The following is a 19,350-nucleotide window of genomic DNA, read 5'->3' as shown; positions in this document are numbered from 1 at the left end:
GCATATTTTTAGGGCCACAAGCTCAGGTTTCTCTGCCAGCAGAATCATCCTGGCCTCCCCCACAACAGAGAGGAATGGGAGAGTGTGCTCCCGTGTCACATGATAGAGGGACAGAGAAACAGCTCTTCTTTGTTATATTGTCCTAGAGAAGCCCAAGAGCTGTGCCATCACCTGCCTGCCAGTGCCCAGGGCTGCTGGATCACCTGAAGAGAAGGGATCCTGACAGTGTTTCCAGCTGCAATCACAGCATCCTGTGACAGAGGGGACAGAGGCTCTGGGCACAGAGGCTCTGGGCACAGAGGATCTCACTGCTGGTGACCCCAGTGTCTGGGAGAGTGGTCTGTCCTCCACAGGAGCATCTCTCTGGGTGAGCTTGCCTGGTGCTGAGCAGTGGCCTCCAAAGATGTGTGGAGCTGGTCCAAGAGGCTGAGCTGGGTGCAGATGAACCAGGGAGTGGGGCAGGCTGTGGGCTGGGAGTTTCCTTTTGGTGTAAATACAATTTTCTATGGGTTTGGGAACTGTTGTACTGAAGTAGGATGTTAAGTACACAAAATGGTCTCAAAGCACAGAAGCCTCAGTTGTGGGGCTGAACTCACTGCAAAAAAAAACACCTGCTGGGAGCATGGCTGGGGTGGGGGTGACAGGAGGGGAGAGAGACTGGAGAGGAGCCACGCTCCCTGCAGGGTCCAGCCTGACCCACAGCACCCTGTCCTTCACATGGCACAGCAAACTCAGCATCACTCCAAGGCAGGTGCTGGTGGGATGTGGCCTCAGGGCTGTTCCTGCCAGGCCTGTTTGGGCACAAGGGGGTGGGGGGTGGGTTAAAGCCATTTCTCAGCTGCAATAACCCTGGCTAAACCAGCCTGTCCAGGGCTGGCTTGGTTTTCCATGCAGAGCACTTGTGTGCTTGCTGATGGATTCTCTGACTATGGCGGGTACTTTACTTCTTCCTATGGAAGCTTTTTGTAAGGGGGACAGATGCAATGTGTTGTTTCATTTGTATTGCACCCTGCATCCTGCACTCAGCCCTGGCACACTCCCTCCCCACAGCCAGCATGTGATGAAGCTCATCCAAGCCCTGCAGCACAGGGGGCTGGGTGCTGGCCCTGTCCTCTCTTCCCAACATTTGGGACTCCATCACGGACACACTGGTGAGAGCAGAGGTCAGACCAGTGCCACACCTGTGTCCTTGGGGTTTGCTGGACAACCCCAGTCAGGTGGGCTGCAGGATCTGAGGCTGGGAGCTGCCAGATGGCCCCTTTCCAGGTGGTTCATGAGTCAGATCCTGCAGTGTGGGGTCACTGGGCTGCTCCTGGCTGTGGGGATGGTGGGGCAGGGTTTGCCTTTTATGTTCAGAGTGTGTGCTTCCCCCTGGACAATAAAAATCCCTCTTTCCATGCTCCATCTCCTTGCCTGTTACTGTCGCTGGGCTGCACAGAGCTGTCACCACTTGCAATGAGGATAGGGGACACCCCAGCTGCTTCAGGGGGACCAGCACTGAGATGCTCAGCTAGTCCCACCTCCCTTGCTCCAGAAAGCCTCCCACAAGTGAAGGATGCTTCCCTGCAAAGCAGGAGTAGCCATGGGATGGGCCCACAGAGACAGGGAAGAGCCTGGAGGATGTTTGTAGGCTCCCAGGGAGTAGTGCTGTGGACTGGGAGAGCACTCCCCAAAGCCACCAAGTCATTGCTATGTAGGAGTGTCTCATGCAGGACATGATGCAAGAACAAGATACCTTGTGTGCAAAGGCTCCTCTGAACCTCGGGGGTGTCTTGCAGGTTTTCCTAGACTCAGCATTACCTTATTCTGGAGATGCAGAATTTTTTTTAGAAAGAAGAAAAATTAACACCAAAAAACCAAACCAGTAAAACCTCAGCCCTCATCTCCTGAAGTCTGAGCTAAAGTATATTGTAGGTCTGCTTGCAAAACTCTTCCTGAAGGTGTTTAGCTGTGTTCCAGCTGCCCTTCAGAGAAGGATTTACCAGCAAATGAATTGCAGGACAAAGAAAGCACCATTTTTAGGAAATGCCCTATAAAAGAAAAAGGGCCCCCCAGCACAGGCTGGGGTTGTCTCTAAAGCTGTCACTGCCGGCTCACGTGCTCCCAGCCTTTGCCACGCTTCAAGGACAGAGGTGACTGTTCACTGGCCCCAGTCTTACTCCCCATCCCACACATGAGGAAAGGCCAGCCCAGGGCTCTGTCCTACCCCAGCCTGCCTGCACACTGTCAGATGGAATGCCAGCCCATCCAGAGCTTCCTTCCTCACAGTCCCCCCTCACACCACTCTCTCTGGTGCCCCTTTACAGAAGCATAGGTCCCAGGCTGGACAAGCTGCTCCAGGTCAGTGTCCCCTGTGCTGAGGAATGAGCTTTCAAGTCCTGTGCTCTGCATTCCCCTTCACCTCTCCCATTTCTGTATTTACATTTCCCATCACTATAACCCTGACTTTCTCCTAATCCTTCTCCTTTACCCAGAGCAGCTGTGGCTGCCTCATCCCTGGAAGTGTCCAAGGCCAGGCTGGACAGGGCTTGGAGCAGACTGGGATTATGGAAGGTGTCCCTGACACATGGTGGGGAACAAGGTGGGCTTTAAAGTCCCTTCCAACCCAAACCATTCTGTGATAAATATGGTTAGATGGAATCTCTGAAGGTCACCTCATCCTGTGCAGTGCACACACCTGTGCAGGTTCTGCTCAGACTCTCATCACATCATGCAGACAGGGACAGCAACTGCATCATACCTTGCTCATGGTGCAGTGCTGTCACTGTGCACAGTGGGACAGCCTGGGCATGCTGGAACCTATTACTGTTCACTGAGGACACACATTTCACTACTGTATTTCAGTTATTAATAAAGCCAGTGTCCACATTCTGCAAAACGTATGAGATTTTCTTACATTTCTTAGACCAAACATTTGGAAGGGTGGATGATGCTGGTGCCTGGCTCCTTCCCTAGGCAGGGGCAGGGGCACTCAGCCCAGGCTTTGTGTGGGGAGGGGCCTGGTCATTACAGCATCACTTTGTCAAAGCCTGTGAACATCATGCTTAGGGCATCACCCTGCTCACAGCCTCAGGAAGATGAGGCACAGTTGTGTCATTTTTAAAAGTACTGCCAGGAAATTGCTGGTCTGGCAAAGGTCCATCACTGGAGACACTTCTTCAGGACACAGAGCCGTGTTTTCAGACTTCCTGCACTCCCATCTGGCCAGGCTGGGGCCAGGGATGCACCCAGGGATCCTGATGGCTGAGAGAAATTGGCTCAGCAGGAAACCCCTTGAGAAGAGGATTCTGGGGAAAGGGCTGGTCAAGAGGCAAAGTCTTCGATCCCAGTAGAGGTGATGGACACCCTCACTCAGATACACCAGGAAATAAACCCCTTCCTGTACCAAAAGAGACCTCAGGATTTTCACACCTACTTAAATGTCCCCCAAGAGGATTTTATCCCATCTTGCACCACTGGGAGCTGGTCTTTCCCTGGTAAAACAGCTTTTTTTTTTTTTCCTTCTCACACCAGCATTACCTCAGGCTTCCAGTAACTCATCTCGGAAGCATTTCCCCTGCAGCTGCCCGGGCCCGATTTGGCTGTGTCATTAGGAGGTGAGGCTCTGTGAGCTCCGTGTGCCTGGAGGTGGCAGTCTGGCCCTGCCGAGCCCTGCGTGGAGCCGCCTCGCCTCTGCCCCAGCTCGCTCCGGTCGGAGCCAGCCCCGCGCAGCTCTGCTGGGTCAGATGCGTTCCAGGGCTGCCGGGAACAGATGGTGAACTCGGCTTCGGCTTCCCTGATACGAGTCCTGTCTGATCACATACCAGCTTAGTCTGCCAAGAAGGCTGCATTACCAAACCACCTTCTCTCCTTGCTTTTAGCACAGTCGTTTAGCATCATGTCCAAATAAATTACTCAGGATAATTTTATGTAAGATAGAAATATCAGCCCCAGCTGCTGCTTTAACTCTTGGAAGGATTATGGGTAAAGTTCTGCATGGGTTTTGAAGTGTCCCATAGGTCATGTCTTGAAAAGCACCATCAGGGACTGAGATTACATCATAGCTCACCCCAGGATGACAGAAGTGCCTGCTCTGCCACCAGCCCAATGTCTCCCCACCTCAAGCCAGCCAGGCTTGGGGAGAGATGAGCCGGGACTGCAGCTACCCTGACTTCTGCTGCAGGCCTGGGAATACGGGGCAGGACTCGGAGCAGAGAGGCAGGTCTCACACCAGGAGACCAGGTCTCACATCTCAGAGCAGTCCCTGCTGTGACAGGAAAAAGGAGGAAGGCAGTGGCACTTCACCCCCTCCTGCGGGGGGGACTACCTCTCTCCTTTGGGTGTAAACCTGCACTAAGCAGCCTGACTGAACCTGCAGTCACACCATGTACATCCCACTGTCCGTGGGACGCCCCCTGAAGCATCCCACTCCTCAGGGAGTGCCAGGGGACAGCCCAACAGCCCAGCTCCTCAGGGACCCATGTCCCAGCCCCCACGGCCTGAGATGGGAGGATTTGCTGTGCATGTGAGCAGGATCCTCACCTCTGCACCCTCAGCAGTTTGTTGGGCCATCATACACCAACCTCTTCTGAACAGGTTGTCAAAAATCCCCAATATCCATTCAAACAACAAAGCCTCTTAACTTTCCTGGGTGAAAACTCCTGGCAGTTGTGTTTTGGGAACCCCCAGTGCACATCTCCTGCTTATGATGGTCCTTCCAGAATAGAATTGCAGATAATCTGCAAGTGCCAGAAAAGTTTCTGGATGCAGAGCTGGAAGTATTTCCCTACACACCATCCTGCTCATTTCAGAAAGAAAAAAAAACGAAAAGCAAGAATTTGTTTACTGAGTTAAAAGGACAAAGGAGTTGCACACCACATGGGAACCTTGTGAGAAGGGTAAAGGCTTTGGAACTTGTTGATCTCGAATACCAGCCATGACAAGTTTTTTCATTTTGCTAATGCTGAAAGAAGGTGAAATTGTTCCCAGCACTCACTGTTGTCTGCCTGACTCCAGAGTCTTTTAAAGATTTCTTATTTCTCATCATGTCTCTCATTTCCTCCCTGAATTCTAAACCTCCTCTCACAAAGTTGTCCTGAAGCGTGATCCTGGCAGGGAGTGGGCAGGGGGGTGGCACTGAGCAGGTAACAACAGGTAATATTCCTTCCCAAGCACAGAATGGTGCAAAGGATGGGTGAACCGAGGACCCAAAGGAATGGCAGAAGATGTGCTTGGGGAGGTTTAGGCTGGCTGTCAGGGAAAGGTTCTTCCCCCACAGGGTGCTGGCACTGCAAGGCTCCCCACAGAATGGGCAGAGCCCCGAGGCTGCCAGAGCTCCAAGAGCCTTTGGACAGTGCTCCAGGAATGCCCAGGATGGGACTGTTGGGGTGTCCTGGGCAGGGCCAGGAGTTGAGCTGGATGATCCCTGTGGGTCCCTCCCAATTGAGAATGTTCCATGATTCTGTCATTCCATGGTTCTCTTATAGGCAACAACCAGATAAGGCCAAATCAATAATTTGAGAAAGACAGATTAAAATTCAAAGAAGATAGATTTTATTTTGTGAATCGAAATACAATCATTGCCAGCCACAATCAAAGGGTCAGCACCAAGCCTGGGACTTGACACTGGGTGAACACAGATCTGATCCCCTCTCACATCAGATCTACTGAGTTCACAAAGTCTGTTCAGTGAGACCTGGTTATATACTGTTTTTCTTGCCCAGAGCGAAGTTTCCTTTGTTTCTTTCTTTCTCCCAAATATTCATGTGGTCTTCATCCCCTGTCCAGTGTTGGAAGAATCCTATCTTCGAGTAGACAGAACCTCGTCTGGGGAAAGATTAGAATATTCATGCAGTCCTCTGTCCTCCGGTGTTGGAAGAATTCCGTCTCCTGCTCGGACAAAGCTGTCTTGGGGAATACAATACAGAGTCCGGGGAAAAGATACATGGAAAGTCGAGTTACGGGAGCTGGGTATTCACATTCGAGTCAGGGGCTGTGCTCGGTTATCTGAGGTCCTTACTGGCCGATGATGGCTTGGATGTTCTGAGATTCCTTGGATGATCAAAGTTTCCACAGGAGCAAGTTCCTTCACTTGCAAATTAGCACTCCTATTCAGTGACCACCTGTGTTTTACAATCCAGTGAGGTAATTGATTTCCCAACCCCTTTGTAAGATTTCTAAAACCTGGGTGCTTTTTATAACATACATTCTACCAACATGATTTAATATATATTTCTACAAGCACGAATTTAATATATATTTATCACAATTCTAAGAAGGAGAGGTGAGGGGTGTGGTACAGGCCATGGGGAGCAGTGGCCTTTGTGCCCGGACAGGAGCTGAGGGAACATGGCAGGACCAAGGCAGTTTGGGTTGATGGGATTTGGTGACCAATGGGACACGAGCTTGGGGACCAGTGGGTGAGGCAACACAGGCAGGGATGTCCCAACGTCACCAGGTGATCACCAGGTGAGCTCACACCTCAGTGCAGAGGCGATGAGATGGAGAGGCAGGAGATGACAGAGAGGCAGGAGCAGCAGGATTACGGTCCCTGCCCAGCAGGACTGATGACATCTCTCATGGACACACAGCAGGAACGTGTGAAACCCCATTTAATGCCTGGGTCCTCTAAACATGTTATCAAAAATGAGGTTTGTGATAAATAGGTGTGATTCGTGCTGATAAAATTGAAACAGTAATTAATATGGATATAGTAATCAATATTTGGAGATAACAAAATGGTTAAAAAGGTAAAGAGCTAGGAAAGCGGAGGGGAAGGGTCCACCCCCCCATTATCTTCTGCAGATGTTCGAGGCAGGAAAAGGAGTCAGATAAAGCTTGCTAAAATTAACTGAAAGAAGAGAAACTTGGGTGGAAATCAGAAATATGTTAATTTACAAGATTTATTATATTGGCTTGTATAATTTTTGTTTTGGCATATATGATATTAGCTTGGTGCGCATGTGTAACCCAAAGGTGAAATGAAGGACACCTGAGGAAGAGGAGCGGCCTTCATCTGGACGACCCCCAAAGAGTGGTGCGACCCCCTAAAAGATGGTGGCGCATGCGCGGTGAAGATGAAGATGAGGGTGGAGACACCAGTGTGAGGAATCGAAAATAGGAGGAGATGCTGATAATAGACAGTATAAAGAGGGGAATTTTGGGCTTGGCAAGCTTGTACGTGAGGTGGCAGGGGTCCCACGGCCCTCGCGCTCCGTACCCCGCGGTAATTTTGCTTATGCGTCATTACCCGAACCAGACTATATTCTATTATAACCAAATTATATTGTCAATTTATTGAATATATTCAAGTTTATATTTTTCAATTATTTCATTTAAATTTTATTAAAATTATTGTTACATTTAATTCTGTTTGGCCTTTTATTTTGTGATTGGATAATTGGGCAAACATAACAGGTTCCTCACTACAATTACTTTATTTCTCTCACATTCAGAGCTGCCAGTGAAGGGTCAGCAGCACTTATGAAATTTTCAATTCTTGTAACTTTTGAATTTACATGTTTTTTTCTGTATCTGAGCTAGAAGAAGATTATGAATAAAAGATTAAAATTGGAGGTCTCCAATAATTTAAGAGCAATGCAATGGGCATTTATTCCAGGAACAAGCCAAACACCACTCCATGCATACCAAAAATTAGCAGCAAACTTCAAACAGGGCCTAAACAAAAAGGCTGTGCTCTTTGATGTGACACTGCTGGGGTGTGGGGAGAGGTCCCCACTGCTGGGGACCTGGAGATCTCTGGGCTCTGCAGGGTCTCAGGAGCAGAGCAGCAGTCTCCTTGACTGCAGATACTTCAGAGGACACAAAAGTCCACCAGCTCCACTGCTGCAGTCCTGTCTCTGAGAGGTGTAAACATTGCATGGAAGCACCTTGCTCAGGGAGTGGAGTTCTTCAGGAGAGATGGAGGGATGGGTGGTGGGAAAAGGAAAGTGAATAGAACAGATTCAGGTGAAGTAGGATGTGGCTGAGGCAGGAGGAGGAACAGGAGATAAGAAGCACAGGGAAGTCAAGGTAGGCCTGAGTGGGGCAGTAGCTGAAATAAGAGCCCAGGGCAAGCTGTGCCTGGTGTGCAAAAGGGCTTTTCGTAAGTAGAGGCAAAAGTTCATTGAGCACAGGCTTTGCAAAGGAAACAAAAGCTCTAGTGAAATCTTTGGTGTCTCTGCTCAGAGAGATGAAAACAGGATGGGACTTGCTGGTGTGTGGCCCCTTCTCTGCCCATGGGCACATTTCTGTGCATGCTCTCACCAAGCAAAAAAAACCCCAGCCCTTGCTCCTGTCAATACCTGACCTTCCTCCCTGAATCCTTGCTTTTCCAGGCCCTTTCATTTATCAGTGCTCTGGTACTTCAGGGAACAGGCACAGACATGGTTTGTCATTCCCAGCATAGACCCTCTCAGGCTTTGTCAGGATAAGGGACATCCAGCCTGAGGGGAGGTGTGAATCTCCTCAGTGCTGTTCCTGCCTTATTTCCTGGTGCTTTCTGAGTCCTGCTCCTTTCTGAGCCAGAAATGGAACTCTCGCCCCTCCATGTCTCAGCTGCTTTGCCTGCACTGTGACAGTGATCAACACCCACCTGTGCTTGCAGTGGGCTGGGATTGCCCATTCAGGGTGCCCCAGGGGCTGGGGCTGGCAGTGGAGAGGCAGCAGAAGAGTCATAATCAGGAGAGGCTGGCAGGACTCCAGCCACGCTCAGCCAGGACATGCTGCACCCCTGGATGGGACACACAGTGCTGCAGGACAACCTGACCTGTGACAAGTGACAGTGACACCATAAACATGATGCTGGACAGGAGAACCTTGAGGTCCCTTTCACCAGCCCTGCCCATCCTATGAAATTTCCAGGCAGTGAAACCTCTCTAAGCAGCACAACTCATTAATAATGATAAATGCTGCATATAAAGTACCTAAATGTCATCACACAGCTTTCTGAGACATTTCCCCACCTTCCACCTTTTTCAGCAACAAGGGCTTGGCACTTCAGCAGTAGGCAGCATCCTCCCCCGAGCCGTACCTGTCCCCCATGCCCTGGAGCAGCCGTGGGCTCAGCCGGGTGTGGCACAGGCAGCAGCAGGAGGGGCTGGCGTTTGTCCAGGCTGCACGGGAGAGCTGACAGCAGTGAGGCAGCAGTGCCCCCGCAGAAAAGACAGTGGCAGGCTCAGCGTGTCTCTGCGCATGGCTGGGAGAAGGCATGGAACAGGGACGTGGGACGGCGCTCTGCGGGCAAAGCTTTGCTTCCAGTGTGCAATGAGTCTGGAGACACTGTCCTGGAAGAAAGCGACCACGAGACTTCTTGTAGCTCACCTTCTCTGGTTTCCATACCCCTCTCCTGCCCCTGCTCTCCTGACCCTCTGTTCAGATGCTCCCTGAAAGCCTTCCACCTCCTCTCCTTCATCTTCCTCACAGCCCACTGAGGGCAGTGGGCAGGGTGGGAAAACATCTGGGGTGGTCAGGGATTCCATGGTACTCATGTAGTGATAGGAAAAGGGGGGAATGGTTTTAAAATTGAAGAAGGCAGGGTTAGGCAATGTGCCCATTCCAGATATTAGGAATTAGGATGTTAGACATTCTGATGATATTAGGATATAAGGACTAGATATTGGGAATAAATTCTGTGCTCTGAGGGTGGGCAGGCCCTGGCACAGGTTGCCCAGAGAAGCCGTGGCTGCCCCGTCCCTGGAAGTGTCCAGGGCCAGGCTGGATGGGGCTTGGAGCAGCCTGGGACAGTGGAAGGTGTCCCTGCCCATGGCAGGATCTCTCCCAGTCTCAGGTTCTGTGAGTCCTGTTTCACCTCCCTGAGAGTGTCCTCTGAGCAGGGCAGTGCCCAAGGAGGACAGCTGTGACAGGGACAATACACTGCCTGCAAGAGGATGGCAGCACAGAGCTCCTTCCTGGGAAAAGCAGAGTTGCAGCACATTTGAAATTCCCTGCACATGTATTCAGGAGGGGCCTGGGCTGGGGGGAGCTGGGTTTTGTTTTCTCTCTGCACAGAGCCTGTCAGAGACACCCACCTCTGGGAGGACAGGATGGACAGACAGACGTGGCTGGGCTGAGCAATCTCAGGGTGTGCTTCTGGGAGCTCGGGGAGCTTTGACGAGCCCTCCAGAGCTGACAGCTGCCTGCTCCCTGGCCCTGTAAAACTGTGCCTTCAGTCTGATCCTCTCCCCACCACTGACAAAATTTCATCCTCAGCCTTTACACATCCTCGTTTCAGCAGCAAAGACCTGACATGAGCTTTGGAACAGGGACTGATCCTGTCCTTGAACAGAGCCCTCCCTGCCCACCCTGCCCTTGCTGAGAATCCACAGCTGGATCCTGGTCCGTTCCAGAGCTCTGGTGCAGTCTGAAAAAACCTTTATTCTCACAGCCTATAACTGGGACATCTCATTGTGGCCTTCCAGTACATAAAGGTGGCTTAAAAAAGAGGGATTTTAACTTTTTTCATGGGCAGAGAATGACAGGACAAAGGGGAATAACTTCAAACTGAAAGAGACTATGTTTAGATGGCATATTGGGAAAAAAATTCTTCCCTGTGAGGGTGGGGAGGCCCTCCATAGGTTGCCCCGAGAAGCTGTGGCTGCCCTGTCCCTGGAAGTGTTCAAGGCCAGGCTGGATGGGGCTTGGAGCAGCCTGGGACAGTGGAAGGTGTTCCGGTCCACGACAGGGAGTGGAATGGGATGAGCTTTAAGGTATTTTCCAACCCAAACTTCTCTTTGCTTCTGTGATTCAATGGGGAGGGCCTGTGCTGAGGAAAAAGCTGTTGGGGTGAAAAGAAGCAGCTCAAGGATGAGCAGCAGCAGGCCCAGTTCTCCACCAGCCTGATGAAACAGTCTTCGGAAGACAAGAGGCTCTGCACCAGCTGCTTCTCTCTAGTCCTGCATCTTTTGTTCTCCATTTTCCAGGTCCACTGCCATGTCTGTATTCACATCCACTACCATGTCTGTGTCTACATTTACTTTTCAAGCCTCTCTACATCCCAGAGCTTTGCAAGGGGCGCTGGGGGGCTTGGGGGACACTGTGGGGGGCTTGGGGGACACTGTGGAATTTAAGAGCAATGGAAAGGACTGGTACACAGGGCTGGCACCTGGGACAGGTTTTTAAGGGCCAGAATCACAGCTGGGGTGACATTCACAGTTTTTAAAGAAAGTTCAGTGTCCATGGGAGGCACCTGTGCTGACTGCCCACAGATCTTGCTGTGGCTCTCTCTCACTGTGCCTGTGTTTTTGTGTGGGCTTTGGAAGCTCAAGCGTAGGACATGAGAGCAGACACATCATGAGTTTACACTCAGTGGGAAGAGGAGGTAGGGAAGGCTCCATCTGGAGAGACCATCCAGGAAATTGCTGGTATTTTTGTTTGCTTGACCTGAATCCTTCTTTTCCCTGTTGTGGTTTCAGTACCTTCCCTTGAGGCAGAGCTGGGGATGCAAGCCTGCAGCTTATGGGGACAAGACAGGTACGCCCTGCTCTGGGTCACCTCCAGGAGGCTGGGTTTGCCCTCAAGTGAGCTCCTTGCTGCTGTAGGCTACATGTGGGGTTGTTGGTCCTCAGTTCCAGCCCTCTCCCTGTGCACAGGTCACAGTGTGGGATGCTGCCTAACACCCCAGACCTGTGGGAGGCCTGGAGTCTGGAGGGTTCAATCACCTTTTCAGCCACTACCCCTGAACATTTTAGCATCCTCTGTGGCCCTGGGAGGAGAGTGAGGGAAGCCACAGCCTCGTGGCAATCTCTGATGAGCCCCAGCCTCAGTGGCTGCCCCTGCCAGTCCTTCCTTTGCTCTTCCCCTGTGATGGTATCTCCCTGCTCCTGCACGGCTCTGTCACCCCTGATTGGCAAAGTCCCTGCCTCGGTGTCCTCCTGATGTAGGACTGATCTGCCCTGGGGAGAAGGTGTCTTCCCTGCTACTGACCTGCTGAGCTGGGGGGAGCTGCCTGACAGTGCCCTTGGTGCCAAAATGAGTCATCAGCTTTGGATGGAAAGCTTTGGGAGCCCAGGAGGTGGCTTCTGGCTGAAAGCAGGGAGACAGCAATGTAGTACAGGGGCCTCAGGTTTTTCACTGGCACCTGTCTGCACTCTACTCTTGGAGCTTCCACCACATATCTGGCCACAGCAAGGAGCCTGGTCACCCCTGGAGAACAGCTGGAGGGCTCAGGACACCAGGCTGGTGGCCAAGACACACCTTGTGGAGGGCAGGACCCACCAGCTGCCACTGAACTGCAGGAGGATCTCTGCTGGGTTTTGTGCTCCTGACAGAGGCTTGGAGTAGGGGTGGAAATAAGGCAGGGTTGGAAGGGGGTGTGATGTGTTTCTCCTCAGGCCAGCTCTTATGAGCTCTCACAGAACCTATCACACCTGAGATAGCCCAGCTACCCCAAATGGCGTAAAATTAGCAGGATGGCTTCTGAGGTAGTGCTAGAAACAGAAAAAGGTTTAATAAAAGATAAAATAACAAAGCTCTTACAGAGAAAAACTGAGCCAGGGGCAAGAGGTTCTTGCTCCTGCTAAAACACCCCATAAGAGTAATTATTTCCTTTGTTCTCTTCCTTTTCTAGTGAATTACCTAGGTGGGACCTTTTGGCCTCTGTCCACTCGGCAGCCCCAGGTCTGAGGTGAAGTCCCAAAGGTTGTATGAGGTGTCTTTGTACCAAACTGGGAGAGAAACTTCTGGGCTTTTTGCTTTTCTAAGCAGACAAAGAATAATTTAGTCACTCTGCCAAGAGGGGGCACATTCCTACAGTGCTGGGATGGATGGAATGTCCTGCAGACAGCCACAGGCTCAGTGATATTTCCACCAAAATCAGCTGCTTCTCCATGCAATCTCCATGGCATCCCTGAGCCACGTGGAAGCACAGGATATGACAAGAGGAAACAGCCTCAAGTTGGGCCAGGGAGGTTTAGGTTGGATATTAGGAAAAATTTCTTCCCTGAAAGGGTGGTGAGGCATTGGCACAGGTTCCCCAGCATCCTTGGTGGGATTTAAAAGAGATGTGAATGAGGCACTTGGGGACATGATTTAGTGATGGAGTTGGTAGTGCTGGGTTAGTGGTTGGACTTGATGGTCTTACAGGGCTTTTCCAACCTTAATGATTCTGTGATTCTAAGAAAACCCAAAGCAGAAAGTACTACTGGGAGTTGGAAACCTGGCACAGGAAAGGCAGCAGGCTCTCCCAGTGACAGGCTCACCAGCTGCCACCAGCTGCTGTACTGTTCTGGGCATGCTGAAGAGAAGCACCAGGAATGGGCCAAGTGGAGCTAAAATGGGAGTTTCCTGTCTTGTTCTTCTGTGCCTTCTGTCAGAGCTCCAAGAGGAGTGGGGATGGCTCCCTGCCCGTTTGTCTAACTTCCAGCTTGTGTGCTTTAATCCTGCTTTATCTCTTCCTGCTTATCAGCCTTGATCATGGGTTCATCAGCCTTCCCTGCATGCCTCCCTCCTCCATTCCTGCTGGGAGTTTGCAGCCAATTCCCCCCACAGCTATTCACAGAAAATGCTCTGCTGCTGCACAGCAGAAACTTTGGAATCATAGGAACACTAAGGTTGGAAAATCCCTGTAAGATCATTGAGTCCAACCACTAAACCCAGCACTTCCAGGGCCACCACTAAACCCTGTAGCCATGTGCCACATCTGTAAGGTTTGTGAAAACTTTCAGGAGTGGTGACTCCACCACTGCCCGGGGCAGCCTGTGCCAATGCCTGACAGCCCTTTCAGTGGAGAAATTTTCAGTAATATCCAACCAGAACTTCCCCTGGCACAGGTACCTGGGAGCAGAGCCTGACCCCCACCTGGCTCCAAGCTCCTTTCAAGTAGATGCAGAGAGTGATGAGACCCCCTGAGCCTCCTTTTCTCTAAACTGAGTGCCTGAGCTCCCTCAGCTGTTTCCATTCAGACTTGTGCTCCAGTCCTTCCCCAGCTCCATTGCCCTGCTCTGGATATGCTCCAGCACCTCAGTACCTCCTGCCATGGGCTGAGGGTCCTGCCTGCAATCTGCCTCTCCAGCACCAGCAGTGTCCCTGTGCCTGCTGATGGGATCTGTGCCCACACCCCACCTCACTTCAGTAGGGTCCCCCCCAGTCTCTTCCAGACAAGGGTAAAGCCTCTAAAGAGGTGCTTTTGGAGGCAAACAGGCTTCAGTCATTGTCTGTCATAGGGGCTGCCTTCTCACTTTGCTAGCCATGATCTGCTTGGACTTCTTTGGGTTCTCACCCACCTCTAGCAGCACTGAGGAGCAACTGCCCAAATCCAGGGGCCAGGAAAAGCCTTCAGCAGCCACAGACTCCCATGCATCCCACTTGCTTTACTGACCTGCAGAGGCCAGAACCTGAAATGGGTGAGCACTGACTCAAACTTACCTGGGACATCACTGACTCCCTGGCAAGTCCCTCCCACAGCCCCAGCCCATGTGTGATCCAGCCCTTGGCTCCTCTCTCCCCTGGCCACTCCTCATGCTCCTGGGGTTCTCCCCATGCCAGGCAGGGCTCCCTCACCTTTTGCACCATCCTTTATACTGCCAAAGTGGAGCAAAGCATGAAATATGAATGAGGCACCGTGGCCTGTCGCGTGCTGCTGGGCTGGACCCGGATTCAATTAGCCCTGATGTTTCTTTCATGAGTGAGAAGCCTTTTCCTCTCTGGAGCTCTTTTCTGTGAGCTCGGAGCTCAGTCACGGAAGCAGCCGGCTGATTAACCACCCGCTGCTGCCGGCTGCTCCTGCTGCATGCAGTCTGCCTCTCCTGCCTCCGCCCCTGGCCCTGCCACTGCTGGCCCCTGCCGTCTCCTGCAGCTCTGGAGTGAGCTGGCATCTGCCTGCCTCCCTCTCCCTAAGCTGGCGTTCCCAGGGCTCATTCCCACGCCAAATGCAGAGGGGTTTTCACCAGGGCAGGGACTGGGCACGGTGGGACGTGGAGCAGCACTGCTCGGGAAGAGGTGGCTGGGCCCTGCCTGGTGTGGAGGATACAGTAGAAGGTGTGCAACCAGAGACCTCCTGCACCAAGGACACAGCTCCTGTTCCTGCTCCAGGGACACAGGGTCAGGTCCCAAACAGGCTGATAAATGCTCTCTCTTCAGTAAGATCCTGATGATTTTCCTAATGACCAGGCCTGGCTCTGGAGAATTCCGCTGGGCTATTTCAGGCAGCTAATTGTACCTAGCAAGGACGTTCCTACTGTTCAAATTTTCACTTATCTGGGACAACGTGAGTGCTAGCAGCTTCTCAGAGCTGCTCTGAGGGGCTGAGAAAAGGGGACACAGCAGAGATTGCAGTGCTCCTGAGCCTCTCTCTGTCCCTGTGCTTTCCCAGGGCAACCTTGGAGCTGATGTGTACCTTTAGTTTTGAAACTCTGTGCATCCCAACTTGCCTCAGCTTTTCTTGTGCAGGAACAGCCATTCCTTCCTAGCTCCATCCACACACCTGAGAACATGGCTCATGCATGGCAGGATCTTGCTAGTCTTCTTCCCAGGCAACCAGCCGCAGGAGGCATCCAAGGCACCAGAATTTTGCACAAATGTAAATGCTCAAATCTCTGAAAACGGATGGGTAATTTTGCAGGAGAGGTGAAAACTCTCCTCTGCTTTTGACCCCTGAATGGCACCTGTGCTGTTAATTGTGTGCATGTGTAGAATTTCCAAGGCAGTGCTGGTGAGGGCCAAAAAATCCACACTGGTGAAGACTTTCAGCCCAAGGGCAATCTTGATCTAGTTTTGAAGTAGCCGTGCTTGGAGCTGGGGGCTGGGCTGTGGATCTCCGGGTAGCCCTTCCAACAAAAATCTTTGGCTGAGTCCTGTTTCACGACAGCCCCAGAACCACAAAGCCCCTGGACTGTGTGATTTTGCTCTTTCCCTGCTGCAACAATCCAGTCCATCCTCTCTAGGGTTTTTCTGCTCTGGGAAAAGCTCTGGCCTTTCTTACAGGTTGATTCATTGGCCTTCAACAAGTGCCATTCAGAGACTGTCACTTGGCTCCAGGGATGGTTTTTCAGTCTGCCTACGTGTGCTGTGACAATTGGGTGCAGCTCAAGATGTGACAGTGACACCTTTAGCCTGGGGAGATCATGTCCCCCAGCCCTCCATGCCCTCAGCCAAGGGCACAGGGGTTTCCATGACCTCCTGCCCACACTGTGAGGGGAGGCGATGTGCTGCAGCAGGAATGACCTCCAACAGGCTACAGGTCCAAGCCAGTCTGCTGGAATAAACAGTTATGAGAGGACGAGAGCTGAGATGAGCAGCCTCAATGCACTGACCCACTTCTTACCCCAACACCCACTGCCCCCCTGGCTTGGCGGGGCAGGTTTGGGAGCATGTCATCAGTTTGGGGGAGCCTGGCTGTGCCCAGGGCGGCAGCCCCTGCCTCCCTGCCCGGCAGGTGGGCTGCCTGCGGAGACGCCGCTTCCAGCCCCCTTCCGCTGCTCTGCCTCGGCCCCGCGCGGGGCGGGCGCGGCGGCGGCGATCCCGCGGCCCCGGGGAGCGCTTGACACGCGATTCCTCTCGCACAGGCAGCGCTTTACACGCTATTGCTGCCACAACACAGCGAGCGGCCAGGGGCTTCTCTGACACACACACGCTCGCCCTGTATCTCCCAGGGCTTGTCCTCCTCCCAGCCAGCATCCCGCAGGCAGCGGGTGCTGCTCGGGCAGCGGAAGGGGCTGTGCTGGGCAGGGAGCAGTGGCACAGCAGGTTCATCACTCTGCCTCTCACCCCTCACTGCCTACCTGCCCCAGGCCACCGGTGAAGCCTTCATGGCTTTCCCTCTGCAGCATCTCCTGGACTGGTGTCACTGGTGGGAGAAGACTATCCCAGCCTCACCAGTATGGTTTAGAGAATCTTTTTCAATTTGAATTTGTCAGTCTTAGGTCTTGTGGCCAGGCTTTAGGGTCTGTCTGTCTTCTTCCAGTTCCAGCTGACAGTGGCTGGCATTGCTCTGGGCCAAGAACCACTGGGTACAGTGGTCCTGCCCTGGAAGCTGCAACTCCTCGTGGTCCCTCACCCATTCTCCCAGACCCAGCCTCGGGGGTGACAAGACTGTCACAGGGTGTTCCTAAATCCAAGGCTGTTTTTCCATCTCCTGCACTTCAGCTTGGGGCCATTTCCATGCACAGAGGGCTCACTGTGTGTTTTCTTCTCTATGTATTTGTGGTGCACTCCATCTTCATGTGCTGGCCATGCACCACACTCAGCCAGGGCTCCCCAGCAAGCTCAATTTGGGGCTTAGAATTCCAGGGAAGAGAGACAGACTCCGCTGCAGACAGAGTGAGTGACTCTGCCAAGGTGCTACCTCTCCATGCTACAAGTGCTGGAAGTGAAGGACAGCAGACCCACTGGTGAGACAATACCAGCAGCAGCCACCCAAGCACAGGAGATGCCCCAGAGGTTCCATCTAAGTAGGAAATTCCGGGGTTTGGAATGGGGAATGTTCTAACCAGAGGGAAAGCACTATCCCATGTGGCTGAGGTTTGTGTATGAAAGGGGAGGGCTGGTGTGTGCAAGGGGGTGACTGGGGGGGACCTTTGGTTACCCGTGTCCAGGCTATCAGAGCAGAGATGTTCACCCTGGGGACGGGCAGGACACTCCCTCTCTGCCCTGCTGTGCTTCAGAGGGGATGTCTGGCAAGCCCCACACAGGCTGTGGCTGCAGAGGATCTCTCCCCTCTCCTCCCCTCTCCTCCCCTCTCCTCTCCTCTCCTCTCCTCTCCTCTCCTCTCCTCTCTCCTCTCTCCTCTCTCCTCTCTCCTCTCTCCTCTCAAGGCTCGCACTCCATCTGCTGTACCAAAAGTGGAATTTCTGCAGCTTGCACAAAGCTCCCAGCGCTGGGGGAATATGCAGCACTGAGCAGGCGGAAACAAGAACAGGCAGGGATGAACTGGGCTGTGGATGCAGCCTTGGGAAGCCCGGGTATTTCCCAGGAAGACTGAAACTTCCGCTCAGCTTGATTAGAAAGAGTGCCTGGAGTGTTCTAACTCAGCAGCAAGAGGACAGAGACCACTGGGGTTGGTCCTTCTTGCACCGCCCATGAGCATCAGGGCATTCTGCAGCACCCCTGTGTCAGATGAACATTTTCTGTGCAGATGCCCGGTGCCCGGTACTGTGGGGCAGAGCAGCTGCCACCCCGGTGTGCTGACTGAATGTCCCATCAGGGCTGCAGGTCTGTGGGTCCTGTGTGCACGGTGGAGGCTGCACTGGAACATGCACAGGGCAGGACTTTAGTTGCAAAAAGCTGCTGTGCCTTTTCCCAGCACTCTGCCCAGGGAAATTAGGGGCCACATCTCCAGATGGGACACACCTGCTCCTCTGCCCACACCCCAGGGCTCTGTCCCTCGCTGTCCATGCCCTGCACACCCTGCATGTCAGGAGTCTGTAGCCAGTTGTGTTTGCTGCAGAGAGAGGGGGGACAGAGCTGGATGTAGCTCTGACACCCTGTCTGTCTCCCTTCTCCCTGCGGCTGCCTGCTCCTGGTTCCCACTGGCAGGGACATGTGGGCAGCTCCTGCCCATTTATGTGTGAGGAAAGAGAAAATCCAGACTGGTGATTTTCTCTGGGGGGCTGAGCACAGATCAATCTCACTCTGTGCTCTGAAGCCTAAAGGACACCTTGAAAACATCTTTTGTCAGGAAAGAAGCTGATTCCTCACTCCCTGAGGCTCCTTGGGGACTTCCCAATAGATTTCCAGCCTCTGAAAGAGCATCTTCCCTATGCCTCCTTCCCCAGGCACTCACTGGCAGTGTAAGCCCACGGTTGCCACCAAGCCAGAGCAGGGGATCCCTGGGCTGGGCTGGCATGCAGGGAGCACCGTTGCCATGGATCTGGCTCTTCACTGGGTGACTGCACTCTCTGCTTTCTGTGGCCCCTGCCCAGTGACCTCATATCCCCAGACTGGGAACATGCCCAGGGAGAGTTCCACTCAACTCCTCCAGGTCCTGGCAGAGGCAGCTGGGTCCTGGGTGCTCTCCCCATCTTTGGCTCAAGAAGAGCCTTTCCACTGCAGCAGCTCCCTCCATCCCTCTTGGCTCCTCCAGCTCCCAAGCCTGGCTATGTAGAGCAGAGTGGGCAGAAATCCCCATGCAGAGGGGGAGCAGAGTGTGGGAGTGGGGGAAGGAGTCAGCAGACACCTCCCAGCCCCCACACCCTCTTGCCCTCCCCCTCAGCTGCTTCTGGCAGCCCCAAATTAGGGATGAAAGGTTAACAGGACAAATCTTCATGGAGGTGACAAGAAGCACTTGGACTTCTCCAAAGCAGCCATGACAGCTCCTTGCCCCCTACCCTATGGCAAGCATAGGTCACCCCAGCCCTTACTTTGCACCAGGTGGGAGAGCTCACCACAGGCATGGGAATGTCCCCATGTCCCATCAGCTCCAGGCAGGGCCCCTCGCTT

The sequence above is a fragment of the Pyrgilauda ruficollis genome, unplaced genomic scaffold (assembly GCF_017590135.1).
Source record: "Pyrgilauda ruficollis isolate IOZ18807 unplaced genomic scaffold, ASM1759013v1 scaffold165, whole genome shotgun sequence".
Taxonomy (NCBI): Eukaryota; Metazoa; Chordata; class Aves; order Passeriformes; family Passeridae; genus Pyrgilauda; species Pyrgilauda ruficollis.
The sequence above is the reverse complement of the archived record's forward strand: the minus strand, read 5'-3'. Positions refer to the sequence as shown.